This window comes from Salmo trutta, chromosome 16 (assembly GCF_901001165.1).
Source record: "Salmo trutta chromosome 16, fSalTru1.1, whole genome shotgun sequence".
NCBI lineage: Eukaryota > Metazoa > Chordata > Actinopteri > Salmoniformes > Salmonidae > Salmo > Salmo trutta.
Window position 1 is genome coordinate 46,723,192 of NC_042972.1, and position 6,025 is coordinate 46,729,216.

A 6,025-nucleotide genomic window follows, 5' to 3' on the forward strand; every position below is an offset into this window, starting at 1 on the left:
AAACGTTTGGACACACCTACTCATTCAAGGGTTTTTATTTATTTGTAGTGAAGACATCAAAACTATGAAAGAACACATATGGATTCATGTAGTAAGCAAAAAAAAGTGTTAAACAAATTATGAAGCTGGTTGAGAGAATGCCAAGAGCGTGCAAAGCTGTCATCAAGGCAAAGGGTGGCTACTTCGAACAATCTAAAATCTAAAATATTTTGATTGTGTTTAACACTTTTACTACATGATTCCATATGTGTTATTTCATAGTTTTGACTGGTACAGTAAATAATGGCTTAATTTGCCTTGCTGATTGATGAATGGAGCCTACTGTTCTATAAGGAGCGCCGGAGCCTACAGTATCACAACACAGCAAAGCCCATAATCTGATTCATTATTTTGAAAAAGTGAAATGAATGATTAGTGGTTTGATTTAATATGGTGTTTTCTCACCACAGCAAATGCACGTTGATGGATGAGCACCACAACATTGTTGGGCTAAAAAGACGTTCTCTCACTCAGTCAGGCTATTTTTCAATATGCATGCCACTCAACCTTTGATGTAATCAATGTAAGACTATCCTGTAATTTGATGCAGATGCACACTAAATTATTGATCTCTATTCATGCTTACTATACATACACTGAATGGACAAAACATTAGGAACACCTTCCTAATATAGTTTCACCCCCTTTTGCCCTCAAAATAGCCTCAATTCGTTGGGGCATGGACACTACAAGGTGTTGAAAGCGTTCCATAGGGATGCTGGCTCTAATGCTCCCAACAGTTGTGTCAAGTTGGCTGGATGTCCTTTGGGTGGTGAACCAGTCTTGATGAACACGGGAAACTGTTGAGTGTGAAAACCCCAGCAGCGTTGCAGTTCTTGACACACACAAACTGATGCGCCTGGCAACATACCCCGTTCAAAGCCATCTTTTGTCTTGCCCATTCACGCTCTGAATGGCACACATACACAATCCATGTCTCAATTGTTTCAAGGCTTAAAAGTCCTTCTTTAACCTGTCTACTCCCCTTCATCTACACTGATTGAAGTGGATGTAACAAGTGACATCAATAATGGATCGTAGCTTTCACCTGGATTCACCTGGACAGTCTGTCATGGAAAGATGTTTTGTACACTCAGTACACACTACAGTTCAAAAGTTTGGTGTCACTTAGAAATGTCCTTGTTTTTGAAAGAAAAGCACATTTTTTGTCTATTAAAATAACATAAATTTATCAGAAATACAGTGCATACATTGTTAATGTTGTAAATGACTATTGTAGCTGGAAACGGCTGATTTTTAATGGAATATCTACATAGGCCTACAGAGGCCCGTTATCAGCAACCATCACTCCTGGGTTCCAATGGCACGTTGTGTTAGCTAATCCAAGTTTATCATTTTAAAAGGCTAATTGATCATTAGAAAACTATTTAGCAATTATGTTAGCACAGCTGAAAACTGTTGTTCTGATTAAAAGCAATAAAACTGGCCTTCTTTAGACTAGTTGAGTATCTTGAGCATCAGCATTTGTGGGTTCGATTACAGGCTCAAAATGGCCAGAAACAAATAACTTTCTTCTGAAATGCGTCAATCTATTCTTGTTCTGAGAAATGAAGGCTATTCCTTGCGAGAAATTGCCAAGAAACTGAAGATCTGGTCCAACGCTGTGTACCACTCCCTTTACAGAACAGAGCAAACTGGCCATAACCAAAATAGAAAGAGGAGTGGGAGGCCCCGGTGCACAACTGAGCAAGAGGACAAGTACATTAGAGTGTCTAGTTGGAGAAACAGATGCCTCACAAGTCCTCAACACCAGTCTCAACACCAACAGTGAAGAGGCGACTCCGGGATGCTGGCCTTCTAGGCAGAGTTGCAAAGAAAAAGCCATATCTCAGACTGGCCAATAAAAAGAAAAGATTAATATGGGCAAAAGAACACAGACATGGACAGAGGAACTCTGCCTAGAAGGCCAGCATCCCGGAGTCGCCTCTTCACTGTTGACGCTGAGACTGGTGTTTTGCGGGTCCAATAGAAGTAAATAGGATGACTGGCTAATCGGCCCATTGGGTTTCACTGAGGTTGGTTTGGCTCAAGTCATAGAATATCTCTATGCAACTCTAGTAAGCTTTGTTCACACTGCAGGCCTTAATTCTCAAATCAGTTTCATTTTTCAAATCCGTTTTGGAATACTGACTGTTTGGACATTTAAGCAATAAAGCCTGAGGGGGTGCGGTATATGGCCAATATACAAGGGCTAAGGGCTGTTTTTTGCACGACACAATGTGTCATGATATACCATGGCTTTCAGCCAATCAGCATTCAGGGCTTGAACCACCCAGTTTATAATAACATACAATTGACACTTTGATTTGCGTTTGGAATAACGAAAGTTGGGTTGTTTTGTGTTCTGTTTACATTGTTGTATGAGATTGTAATAGCAGTTATTTTGTGATTGTATGATCAAAAAAGTATATTATTTTATACTAATACAATTGCTCAAAGAAAGAGGTGGGGGATCTTTAATGATATGGGCTATTTTGCTTCCACTTGTCCTGGGGCCCTTGTTAAGGTCAACGGCATCATGAACGTTACCAAGTACCAGGACATTAAGCCAGAAACCTGGGTGCCTCTGCCAGGAGGCTGACTCTTCCAGCAAGATAAACCCAAGCACATATCAAATCCACAAAGAAATGGTTAATTGACCACAAAATCAACATTTTGCAATGGCCATCTCAGTCTCCAAACTTGAAACCCATTGAAAACCTGTGGTTTGAATTGAAGAGGTCATTCCATAAGCGCAGACAAAGGATATCAGATCTGGAACGATTATGTATGGAGGAATGACCTAAGATCCCTCCCAATGAGTTCTCCAATCTCAAAAAACATTTTAGAAAAAGGCTGTGTCGTAATCCTCGCAAAGGGAGGGTGCTGAAGTATTGAAAACAGGGGATCCAATCATTTTGACACCTATCTTTTTGAGATTGTTAAACAAAATCTATTTCTCTGAGAAATCGTATTAGTATAAAATAATATAATTTTTCCATTTTGTTGAACATACAATGTAGCTCAGTATTTTGATTATTTATCAAGAGATCCCATCATTGTGGAGCCGACTGTACTGTTTATTACTGGAGATACAACATGGAAATGCAGGACCCCAAATGCTAGATAAAATATTGCCAGCAAAAAGATTGGTCATGATTTTATATTGTTTCTATTAAATCTTGTCTTTCAATGGCTTTAATTAATAATATACTTGTGACATTTATGTATAGGAGCAATAAGCTAAGCGAGAAACAATTTATGTCACCTAAAGCTTTTTAACGAATCAATGCAGCTATTTGTAATTGCTTGTTTCACAAGATTAAAAGTGCTTAGACTTGATCTCTGTCTCCTGTTTTGTGGCCAACATGACCTGTGCTTCCGTCATAAAAAAGCAAGTCTTGGTCATCAGCGTTAATTCCCGTCAAGAAATCCATATCGCTAATATTTCTGGAATTTTAATGCAGTTACAATTTATAGCTTATCAAATGCTGTTACCTAAATTGATGTTAGAACAGTTTAACTGTCTCTTTTTAATTACAAGATAATTTAATGTTGAGGCTGATATGATAGTGGTGGTCCTTATCACAGACTCAGAAGTCCTGCAGAAGGTGACAAACAGGCCTGTATCTGTGACAATCTAACCTACACAAATAAAAACATAGACAAATTGTAATATCATTGTATACTGTAGGTGCAATCGCTATGAGGAGATTTTTGGAGTATAAAGTACCCATTTGCTATGGCAAGATGACATGAATAAATAAATGATCAAGTGGCCTTTTTTGTTTGCTGCGTCCTGCGTTGGTACACATGAACAAGGCAACTATGATTTCAGTATTTTTTTGTATGCAGATCCCTACCATGTCAACCAAGTAAGAAATGACTTCAGGAAACAAACATGAACAACCAGCATTTTATTGCATTTTTAGAATGCTTACGTCAGTTATCGAGACTGACTGTACAACAGAATATTCTGCATCAGACAGACCAGGAATGATGAGGAGATTACAGACTGATGATAGAGGTGATGAGCAGAATATTTAGTTCATAAACAGAAAACTACAGACTACAGCTTCAACAGAGAACTAACCTAACTGCTGAAACATTAAAGCACCGTGACAGCTGCTCTGCCGTACCCTCCTCCCTCCCTCCGCCAGAGGCACGGGCTGAGAGGACGATGGTACGACACAGTGGTGAACGACAGTGGGGTGGATCATGATTGATGGAACCGTGGCAAATTAGCATGGCCACAAGTGTCTTGAGGGGGAATCTGATGCCACCTACACAGAGCACAGCAAGGTCAAAAGGTTACTCGACTTGGGTTGATATTTCTTGTTCAAAATTCAACATACAGTATATCAAGGACGAGTGCAGTCTGACTCACATCAAACGTTTAACCTTTAACCTTTGTGCTCCACTTAAGACTGCTACCTGATGTGCTTGGCTTTACTTATCATGAAAAAATAACAGTTGAGATAAAAATATAACAAAAAAACGGTATGTATTTCACCTAATGACGATGGACTGATGATGATGACATCACTGATGATGTATGTATGAATTAATCGATTCCTCCGGAATAAAAACAAAGCATTTAACAAATACTCTCTACATCTTGGCACTGCATATTTTTCTTATTTTTCCTATTAGTTTCATATAAAATATCATTAGATTGATACACCCTTATATTATTACTGACCACTTAACTATTATTTCTCATCTCTGTGACCCTGGAATTAGTCATGCAAGATACCTCAGTCTTGTAGAGGAAATATACCTGTCTGCCCTTTCTCCGAGCAGTAATGTTTAACATATAGCCACAGAAGGCAGTGGTTGGACCATCAAAAGGAAGTATCAAAAACAGCTTAACACAAGGAAGAACAAAATCTGTACAAAATCCTTAGGTCAATGATAACAGAGAAAAGTCTGTTTTCTATTTTACAGTTTAAAATCCAAAATCTGGGATAATCCCCCACCCTGCCCCGCCCATCTCGCACAGATGTCTGCATGTATGACTTTTTAAAGCAAGGATTACTAAGTAAAATACATTTGCAGTACAGTTTGCTATTCCAATACATACAGCAAATTTTCAAAGCTTTTTTTTTTTATAGTTAACACAAAGCAGTTGTGATAAAGCAAAAAGAATAACACACATGTATTTTTGATCTTTGAAAGAAACAAGCAAAGAAAACAACAAGAAAAAGACACAAGGCTATACTAACAACCTACTGCTGTAAAACCCACGACCAAGCGACTGACAACAGATTGTGAAAAATAGGATCAAATAAAGTTAGGTGATTTCTTCATGAAAAAAGGCCTGAGGTTTGGATTGATTTTGCAAAAAGGATGTGAGACCCTCAAGATTAACAAGCTGAAATGTAGTATTCTTTATCATTTTTTTTTTCCTTTAAAAAAATATTTTTTCACTCACTACAGTTTTAGACTACACATGCAAGACATACAACTAAATTCAACTGAGTGAAAAACATTTTTTCCTCTTAATTTAATCATTCCCTATAGGTTTGAACTGAGGTCTGTGTACTAACAATTTTCTCATGCTGTTATCTTTAGTAATGTCAAGCTACACATGCTGCGAATGTTCTAATCTACCAGCTTTTCCCCCTTTAGAATACCAAGCAAATCAGCAAAAGACTGGCTTTGGATGAGATCGAGTTGTTCTCACGATCCCAGTCCGGCTGTTACTGACCCATCCCACAGCTGCCTGCTATTGGATATTAAATACATTTTCTGAAAACCACAGATTGCCCTTTTCATTAGTAACAGGAAATGCATGATGAAATGTTCAAATAACTGCCATAAAAGTACCTTGTACCCAGCTTATTAGTTGACAGGAGTGTTTTTTAATATAAAAAGTAATGTGTTGACAGAAACTAAACACAATCATAAAGCCTTGCCAATGTTAATAAAGAACAGTAGAATCCCGTCAAGGTAGCAGGACTCACTAAAGAGTGGCATACAATCG

General features: G+C 38.1%; 1 protein-coding gene across 15 annotated transcripts in view; it reads right to left on the reverse strand.

The window, feature by feature from the left end:
* Positions 1-3,941: 3,941 nt before the first annotated feature.
* The window catches only part of LOC115150870 (forkhead box protein P1-B), a 203,327-nt gene continuing 201,243 nt past the window's right edge, over positions 3,942-6,025 (reverse strand). For all 15 annotated transcript variants that reach the window (XM_029694641.1, XM_029694634.1, XM_029694633.1 and 12 more), the window contains one exon: positions 3,942-6,025. This exon is cut by the window's right edge and continues 2,525 nt beyond it. The gene's annotated coding sequence lies outside the window, so the exon portion shown is untranslated.